Source organism: Nycticebus coucang, chromosome X, assembly GCF_027406575.1.
Source record: "Nycticebus coucang isolate mNycCou1 chromosome X, mNycCou1.pri, whole genome shotgun sequence".
Taxonomy (NCBI): domain Eukaryota; kingdom Metazoa; phylum Chordata; class Mammalia; order Primates; family Lorisidae; genus Nycticebus; species Nycticebus coucang.
The window spans coordinates 100,726,066-100,736,497 of record NC_069804.1 but is presented as its reverse complement, the minus strand read 5'-3'; the positions used below and the strand labels follow the sequence as shown (position 1 = coordinate 100,736,497).

Sequence of the window (10,432 nt, the reverse complement as noted above, 5' to 3'; positions counted from 1 at the left end):
ATTCATAAGGATTTTGACCTAAAAGCTCCTATCTCTCTCTCTCCTTTTTTTTTTTTTTTTTATTATTTTCTCCTGGAAGCTTCTTTTGTATTCTCTTCTCTCCTTTTCTTAAATTTTCCAATATTTTATCAGGTAATTTTTTAAACATACAATGCAGTTGAAAAAATTATACAATGATCACCCATACATCCACCACATACATTTCTCATTTTTTTTCTTCTTTACATGTAGAGAATTTGTTCACAAGGAGGCCACAAATTTTGTTCCCCTGATCACAATGATCCCCGATTCTCATTGGGTGTGGTATAAATATATATATTTTTAAGATAGAGTCTTACTCTGTTGCCCTGGGTAGAGTGCTATGGCATCATAGCTCATAGCAACCTCAAACTGTTAGGCTCAGGATATCCTTTTGCCTGAGGCTTCTGAGTAGCTGGAACCAAGGGCACCTGCCACAACACCTGGCTAGGGTGTCTTTTTTTGTTTGTTTTGTTTTGTTTCTATTTTTAGTAGAAATGTTCTCATTCTTGCTTAGGCTGGGCTCAAACTTCTGAGCTCAGGTGATCTACCCTCCTCTGCCTCCCAGAGTGCTAGGATTACAGTCAAGAACCACCATGTGTGGCATCTAAAATCTTCTCAAGAAAAACCCTGATATTTACTGAGATGGAAAATATACAAGGGGTATTAATGTGTGGAGAGATAAGAGTTCATTTATTAAATAATTTTTGTAATTGTATTTTAAATAGTTTCTATTTATTAAAGGAGTTCTACAGTTTATCTTGATGTGATTTGAATGTGTTCTCCCTAACTTATATAGTAAAATTTTAACTCCCAAAGTCATGATATGGGAGATATTTAGATCAAGAAGAGGAAAACTTTCATGAATGAAACTAATGATCTTATAAAAGAGACTCAATGAAGCTCGTTTGCTCTTTCCACCAGGTGAGGATGTAAGTGTAAGAATTTGTTGCCTATGAGGAACAGGCCATCATCACTTACCTAATATGCTAAGCACTTTGATCATGGACTTTTTGGACTCCAAAACTGTGATAAATGAATTATTATTGTTTATAAAATGTCCAGTTTATGATATTTTTGTAATGACAGTGAGAACTAAGGCAAGCCTTTGGACCTGTGTTTCTTTCTTTTTTTATTATTATTAAATCATAGCTGTGTACATTAATGCAATCATGGGCACCATACACTGGTTTTATAGACCGTTTGATACATTTTCTTCACACTGGTTAACATAGCCTTCCTGGCATTTTATTAGTTATTGTGTTAAGACATTTATATTCTACATTTACTAAGTTTCACATGTACCCTTGTAAGATGCACCGCAGGTGTAATCCCACCAATTACCCTCCCTCCGGCCATCCTTCCCTCTCCCTCCCCTCCCTCTCCTCCTTCCCCCTATTCTTAGGTTATAACTGGGTTATAGCTTTCATGTGAAAGCCATAAATTAGTTTCATAGTAGGGCTGAGTACATTGGCTACTTTTTCTTCCATTCTTGAGATACTTTACTAAGAAGAATATGTTCCAGCTCCATCCATGTAAACATGAAAGAGGTAAAGTCTCCATCTTTCTATAAGGCTGCATAATATTCCATGGTGCACATATACCACAATTTATTAATCCATTCATGGATTGATGGGCACTTGGGCCTTTGTTTCTATGGCAGGGTTTGGAAACTATAGCTTTCAGATCATATCTGGGCTGTCATTTATTTTTGCATGGTCACAAGGTAAAAAGGATTTTTACAAGTTTAATGTGTTTGCAAATGATTTGATGATTAAGAACACTAACTTGGATTTTGTACTTGTAACTTCAGAACACTAACTTGGATTTTGTACTTGTAACTTCAGCCCAATATATTTCAATATTGCTTAACAAAATGGTGAGCTTTTTTCTTCTTAGTTGCCATGGATTCTCAGAATGCAAATTACCTCACCTCAGCATTCCCAGATGATCCAAGTGTACAACCATAATCAGAGTACCTAAGTGGTGGGACCAAAGAATGGGCACTGAATTAAAAAAGCCATCACCTCATGGCATGATTTATGATATAATAAGGTAGTTCCTCCTGGCATTACTTCATTGAAGATTTCAATCAGATCAGACCTTATTATCTTCTGCCTATAAAACCTGTCCCAAGGCCCAGCACAGGGACAGATATGAGAGTTGCCTCCTTACCAGCATTACAATAAAGCCATCTTTCCTCAAAAACTGGTGCCATGATACTGGCTTCTATATGCATCAAACAGCATGCTCATTAACCATTTGGTAACTTATTTTTATTATCATCAGTCTATTTGAATTTTGTCAAATTAAAAATTTATGAAAATATGTATCCTTGATGTTGCTTTTTGGCAAATATTTGCTATCTTGACATTAACAGAAAAAGTGTGTCTCCCCTTCTTTTAGATATTTATAAGTATACATAAGACTCTCCTGAGGGCTATGAGAAAAATGCATATTTCTGTTCTTCTTTCCACCATCACCATTGCTACATCAAAAATTTTTTAATTTGTTATGATTATGAGTCTACAAAATGTTTATATTATTATAGGGTACATGTAATGTTGACATAGGCATACAATGTGAATAATCCAAGTAATTCAGGTATCCATTACCTAAGGCATTTAACATTTTTGTTAGAAACATTCCAATTCCATTCTTTTAGTTATTTTCAAGTATCCTCTAACTTGTTATTACAGTCACTTTGTTGTGCTATCAAATATTGTTCTCTACCAAACTCATGAGATAAATGAAAATCTAAACTACATTTGACTTTTATCCAAAGACAGGAATAATGAATGCAGGTGAGGATGTGGAGAAAAGGGAACCCTTTTAGTTTTGGTGGTAATATTAATTGGTGCAAACACTATGAAAAACAGTGTGTAGGTTCTTTTCAAAACTAAAAATAGCACTACCATATGATTCCTCCATCCCACTGCTTGGTATAAATCTAAAGAATGGGAATTCAGTATATCAAAGAGATATCTCCACTCCCATTTTTATTGCAGCACTGCTCACAATAGCCATGATACAGTCAAACTAAAAGTTCATCAAAGGATGAATGGATTAAGAACCTGTGGTACATATGCACAATAGAATATTATGTAGCCACAAAAAGAATGAAATCCTTCTATTTATAACATACTACATCCATTTTGATTCAGTAAGTCAAGAGTGAGTCCCAGGAATTTCAATTTTAACAAACACTGCAGGTGATTCTGATACACTTTGAAACAAATTTTGAGAAACACAGAATGCTGACAAGTAATAAACAGGTTTCAGTTCTTCCTTTTAACTACACATGGACTAGCGCTTTCCCACCAGCATGCTAGTAAATATCACTTCATTGTAAAGTTCTCCCTGTAGTATACTGCCACAAGGAACATTTGTATCTATGGTTCCTTCCACCTGTCATCATTTGTTCAATCATTTTTCCTTGGAACACAGCCTTGCTTTGGAGCTAAAACCTTGTTTTTAGCTTAGGAGTTCTCTGGTTCCTAATTTGAGCCCTTATGATAAGGGACAGGTTATTATTATTCCTGAGATCCATGAGTTTCTTATCTCTCTTTTTATGCTTTCTTGCCTCTTCATTTTGTTCATAAATGCATAATAGGGATATATATATATATATATATATATATATATCCACACACATACACACACACACACACAGATCTGCCAATAATATATCCTTCCACTTATCTATTTACCCATCCAATTTCTTTGTTAGCATGAGGATTTTAACTTTGCTATACTTAGTTTTTCCCTCCACCCCAATTGTCATATAAATATTGAATTTTTAGATTGTATGTTTATTTGTGGCACAGTAAATTTAGAAATTTACGAATGCAACTTGGAAAAAGAAAATTTGGGGACATTTGAGTACAAACAACAAGATATTTGAAAGTCATTATGATAAGAAGTTAGGAATTATTGTTGGAATACTTTAATAAGAATTCTAAGAAATCCTGGAACCTTTAGGTAGCATATGTAAACTTAAGAAAGAAAAAGAAATTCACCTTCAGAGACAAACACAAGCATTAAATATTGACACTTTTTAATAGGGTGCCACAAATTAATATTTCTAAGGGGCAAATCTTTCCTCTTTTCTACATTCTCTGTTTCTTTTGGTCTACACTTATGGTGCAACAGAGAAACATAGCTCTCTTGTCTCAGAGTTGTGAAGAATTTCCAGGACTATTTTGCCCCTTTGTATACATTCAGAACTTACAAATTTTTGTGTGAGCTTTCTCTCTGGATACAATATAATATCTAATATCTTATGAACATATTTTTTCCATTTTAACTGCAAAATTCATTTTTTTTGCATTCTAAAACATGTGTATTCGATTTATCTATAATTTTTCTTTTAATAATGAATTATTAATGACAATTCATTTAATACAGTGTTTTTAATTATTCATTGAGCCATAAGTTTGTTTTTTAGTAGTAGATTCCATATTGTTTCATGTATTTTTAAAACAATTTTAATATCATTCAGAAATCTGGGTAGATGTGAAGGAAAGATACCTTTATACATCAAGCAATATAAACAGTTCTACCAGACAAGGCTAGTAAAATTACAACTAAATGGGAAGAATAAGTTCTAATGTTTTATCATTTTAGGATGACTATAATAATAATGTGTTATATTATCTAATGTTTTATCATTTTAGGATGACTATAATAATAATGTGTTATATACTTTCAAATAGCCATAAGGGGGATATTTAATGTTCCCAACCCAAAGAAATGATAACTATTTCAGATTATGGATATGATAATTACCCTAATCTATCCACTATACATTATAGAAGGCGTCCTCAAACTTTTTAAACAGGGGGACAACTCACCGTCCCTCAGACTGTTGGAGGGCCGGACTATAGTTTTTTAAAAAAACTATGAACAAATTCCTATGCACACTGCACGTATCTCATTTTGAAGTAAAAAAACAAAATGGGAACAAATACAATCACACCACCTCATGTGGCCCGCGGGAGTTTGAGGACGCCTGCATTATATGTATGAAAACGTCACTATGTACCCAATGGATGTGCACAATTATTGTTTGAAATTTTTTTTTATACGTGTAGTAAAACTTTATTATGTTAGTGTTATGCTTTTTAACCTCATACAGAACTTTTTTTATTCTTACCCCAACCAAAGGAAACTGTTCCAGAGAAAGAATGCTCATGATGCTTTTCAAAAGGCTGTGGTACAAAGTGCATATGATTTTAAGTGTAGCCTAAACATTTCAAACACACAACCATTCATTTACTAACTTCATATTTATGTGCAACCACAGTCCACACATAAAGGAATAAGGGAACAAATTTGTGTAGTCACCCAGAGAACATGTTCTCAATAGTTTACAATAAAGTTAGATTTTTGGAGATGAGATATATACTTCTCTAGTTACAAGACAAGAAAGTCATATTCAGACAACACAGTCCTTGTACCCCAGCAACCTAACCTTAATTTTTGCCCTGAAAATGTGTTTTCTTGTGGAAACAGCAGTCTATATTAAGAACTCCTAAGCTTTACTGGAGTTATGTCTTCTTTGAAACACAGCCATGAGCTGAGGAAGGTGCTGGAAGTAAAGATCTTAAACTCAGAAGTGTTTTTGTAGATATTTGTGCTGAGAATTCTGGCAAACCCTTACCAGATGGAAGGCAGGAAGGAAGGGTGTGAAGGGAGAGAAAGATGGGTGAAAGGAATGAAGGAGATTAGAGGTAAGTAAAAATGTGGGAAGACACAATAGTAACAGCTAGATTGGAGACCACTTTCTAAAGATTTCTCGTGATGGTGTCAGTTTGAAAATTTAAAATAATCAAAAATATTTTACCAAGGTCAATTAAAACACAATTCACAAAATCCCAAGTCCTTGGCCCCACATTACAGATTAAATTTTAAGTAAGCAATTACTTGTATAAGAAATTCAGCTTAAAGGCCAGGTGCAGTGTCTCATGACTGTAATCATAGAACTCTGGGAGGCTGAGGAAAGTGGATCACTTGAGTTGAAGAGTTTGAGACCAGCCTGAGCAAGAGTGATACCCTGTCCTAAAACTAGCCAGGCACTGTGGTGGGTGCCTGTAGTTCCAGCTAATTGGCAGGCTGAGGAAAAGGATAATTTGAGCCCAAGAGTTTGAGGTTGTGGTGAACTATGACACCACAGCACTCTACCCAGGGTGACAAAGTGAGACTCTGTCAAAACAAAAAAAAAAGAAAAGAAAAGAAAAAGAAAAAAGAAATTCAGCTTAAACAATCAATCCTTATAATAAAAAATTGCTATTAAGGAGAGGTTTTAATACTGTTTTCCAGTTTATATATCACCTTAGAATATACTGAGGAGATATAATTTTCTTTGAGCATTTAAAATAGATTGCATCTCTCACAACATAAATATAAAAAAAATAGTGAAAAAAGGATGGCACCTGTGGCTCAGTGAGTAGGGCGCTGGCCCCATATATCGAGGGTGGTGGGTTCAAATCCAGCCCCGGCCAAACTGCAACAAAAAAATAGCCCGGTGTTGTGGTGGGCGCGTGTAGTCCCAGCTGCTCCGGAGGCTGAGGCAAGAGAATCGCGTGAGCCCAAGAGCCGGAGGTTGCTGTGAGCCGTGTGATGTCATGGCACCCTACCAAGGGCGGTAAAGTGAGACCCTGTCTCTACAAAAAAAAAAAAAAAAAAAAATAGTGAAAATGACCCAGTAGTTTACGAAAATCTGTTAGGCAAAAAAGATAAATGTGTTCTTCTTTGGATACTTAAGTAGCAAACATACCTAGTTCATACTTGTTTTTCATTCTTTCAGAGTTTGCTTCACTTTTATCAAAATATGGTTAAAATTTCAGAAAACTATATCTTCAGTGTTATTTTTATCCTCAATATTAATTTTACTCTTTGCCTGAGATGGTTCACATTATTGTGGTATGTTTTCAGAAAACAACTAAAACCTGGAAAAAAAATTTCATTGCCTATGTTGCCATTTCACAAAAGTTGGTCAGTTTCTTTTAGTATTACCTCTTGCTGTTTTTGAAATATGCTTTCATACCACAAAATTTATCCTCTATTAGCAATAAATGTTTATAGCTGTATAACCAAATGTTTGGTATTCAAATGCTTCAGTCTAGGGATACATTATAAAACCAAAATTCCAAACAAACCCCATAGCTTTGTCATTGATTTAATTAGCATCATTATGAAATTTACATTATTTATGAAGAGTATCTTTACCTAAATACATACATTCACATATAAACAGTAGACAAGTATCCTCCTATTTACTGTGGCTTAACATGAAAGTTCTGAAATTTTCTCTCAACAAAATGGTACAATATCCATACATGCATATCTAATAACTACAAATAATTTTTTGAGGTAATAATGTTTGGAAAAACTACATAAACCAGAAAAATCTTATATAATCTTGAGTGTTCAGCAAGGGTGGGGTTGAGATTAGGTGATGGAGGTAAGAGAGTAGATTAGCACCAATAATTATTATTTTTTTAATTCACTTATAGGTGGTGCCTGTAGCCCAGTGAGTAGGGCGCTGGCCACATCTACCCAGGCTGGTAAGTTGGATCCTGGCCAGGGCCAGCTAAACAACAGTAACAACTGCAACAAAAACCAGTGGGGCGTTGTGGCAGGCGCCTGTATTCCCAGCTACTTGGGAGGCCGAGGCAAGGGAATTGCTTAAGCCCAAGAGCTTGAGGTTGCTGTGAGCTATGACGCCACAGCACTCTACCAAGGGCTACATAGTGAGACTCTGTCCCCCCTAAAAAAAATCACTTGCAAATGAATACTCCTGAGGTTTATTTAGTGACACTGTAGTCAATTGATAATAAGACACAAATTGAATACAAAATGTTTGTGATCTTCTTCTTAAGGTAAGTATAAAACTAGGCAGAATTTGAATGTCTTCATAGTATTTATTTTTATTTCTAATATTTAAGTTATTTTTTATTACTCTATGCCTTTTAGTTATTCTTGAGCTAATTTACAAATTTCTCTTTTAAAAATTCTGTAATAAACAAACTTTCATCGCTCTGTTATCATTCTTACCATAATAAAATAAAGCTGTCCTTTGTCAAAAAATGACCACAGTAGATGTTTATTTCCTCATTTAAAAACATTAACATGTAATAGATTTGGGAGTAATAAAACCATTTACTGATATATTTTGTGCTTCCTGAAATACTAAAAATCCTCCCAAACTTAAAACAACAACAACAACAAAAAAAAAAAACTTGCTAATTCCTTCTGTATTTGTTTTATTCAAGGTTTTAGTCTGCTGAAAGATAGGTGCCTTTAATTTTTTTTTTTTTTATCATTATGTGCAACTTACTTTTTAAAAGCACCTGAATACATAGGATTCATGCTTCTCCATTCTTGTGATGCTTTACTAAGAATAATGTCTTCCGCTTCCATCCAGGGATATGAAGACAATTAATGACAATTAAGGTCATGGTGGGGGTGGGGGAAGGGGAGAGCAGAGAGAAAGAAGGAGGTGGGGCTGGGGAAAGGAAAAGCAGAGAGAGGGAGGGAGGGAGGGGAGTGGGACCTTGGTGTGTGCCACACCTTTTGGGGACAAGACATGATTGTAAGAGGGACTTTACCTAACAAATGCAATCAGTGTAACCTGGTTTATTGTACCCTCAATGAATCCCCAACAACAACAACAACAACAATAACAATGAAAAGCACCTGAATATTGATTTGTAAATTCCTTGATTTTTCTGAAGTATAATTTATTCTCTTGGGAGTTTCAATTCAAACCCGAGAGGATGTAAAATTATTTATTTTACATGATAGGAGGCTTATTTTTTCATATAAAAATGCCAACATCTGGTGTTTCAATTGTAATTAGTTCTCTAACAAAACAAAGAGGCAGTGAAGCCATTCAGTATCAGCACTCATCCTTTTTTCTATGGTTTCCCTAAAGCATTTAATTTTGTTTAAAATAGGAAATAAGCTAAACTGTAAAGGTCCCAAATTTTGATGAGAAATTTATTGAGAAGACTGCTTTTCTTTTTTCTACCAAATAGGAAACAGTTTAAAATTGACTGTGACTTTTGAAGGTGAAAATATTTGAGTTTATTTTTTTTTTTAAGTTTTGTAGGATTTATATCCTCAGTATTAGTAATTTGAGTTAGATCTTTCTCTTCTCAGATTTGATGCTGGATTATTTCTAAATACTGACCATGATTTCCTGAAGCCAAATGGGATACATCACCTCTCTTCAGCTCCAAGCAACCACTGGTTAGGTTACTTTCCATGAACAGCAAATACCCTAAAAAGTGTTAGAATTACTTCATCGCAGATGAGCAAGAATAGTATTTCAGGGATTACTGTGACCATATGGTTTAACATAGGAGCAAGACTTCGGAAAATATGATTGGTTTTGAATTAGCATCCCATTAAATTATAAAATCCATTACTCTACAAATAAACTGTTTTACTTAAGTTATGCCAATTATTAGAAGATTTTTCTGATTAAGACAAGGTTGCCAATCAAATTTTGAACAATAATTAAAAAAATGCATGAGAAGATGAAAGCACTGGTAAAACCTTAACACTGTAAGCAAGAGACTACGTAACTGACAACACTACGTATAAGCACCGAACTGTGTAACCAAGCAGTTCTCAATTATTTCTTCATAGTATGGGACTTTTAAAAAATGGCTTAATCTGTAATCACTCATTTCTGTTATCAAATACTGAGGGGAGAATTAGAAAGCAAGCAAATCGAGAGATTCAGATCCCAGATTATGAATTAATTCAACAGGTATTTGTGGAATGCTTACTATATTCCAGGTATTGTCATAGATTGTGGGAAAATTTGCACCACTTATATTCAGTCATTTATTGATACTAATTATTTCCGTAAATTAGGCCATTTGTTTATAGAGAAAATGATATTCACTTCATTCCTAAATCTCCTCTTACTCTTACTTTTTCCCACTGGGCTAAAAATATCACTTGCACATGTAACATGTTATTTTTTCACTTAACCATTATTGTTACTAGATAGACAGCAATATGTGTGAAAATCGCTGTACAGCACAGCTTCCCCCAAAATAACCTTGACTATGATAGTTTGTATTCACAAACAATATTCTTAATTTTCTTCTCTTTGAGCACATTTAAAATTTGTACAAGTGACTGTTTTGAAAAGTCAAACAAAACAAGACAAAACTTTTAATTAAGGAGTCATCTTAACCTGACTATTAATGGTATATATTTACCTATTATCTTGTGCTGGGCAATGATCAGCAGTAAAATTTTTAAATTCTTGGTCACTGATTTATGCTGTTCAATTGTGTTGATTCTTCTTGGAAGGCTTACTTATTAGGAGTCCATTAAATGTCGCTAAAAATAGAAAGTACAAGTTTTTAAACTACCTTGACATTATGTTCAA

The 10,432-nt window shown here is 34.2% G+C and overlaps 1 non-coding gene across 1 annotated transcript; it reads right to left on the bottom strand.

Moving 5' to 3' along the window:
* Window positions 1-223: 223 nt before the first annotated feature.
* Window positions 224-349, bottom strand: LOC128578878 (small nucleolar RNA SNORA11). Its single transcript, XR_008377973.1, has one exon. It is a non-coding gene; the product is annotated as a small nucleolar RNA SNORA11 (small nucleolar RNA).
* Between the last annotated feature and the right edge of the window lie 10,083 nt (window positions 350-10,432).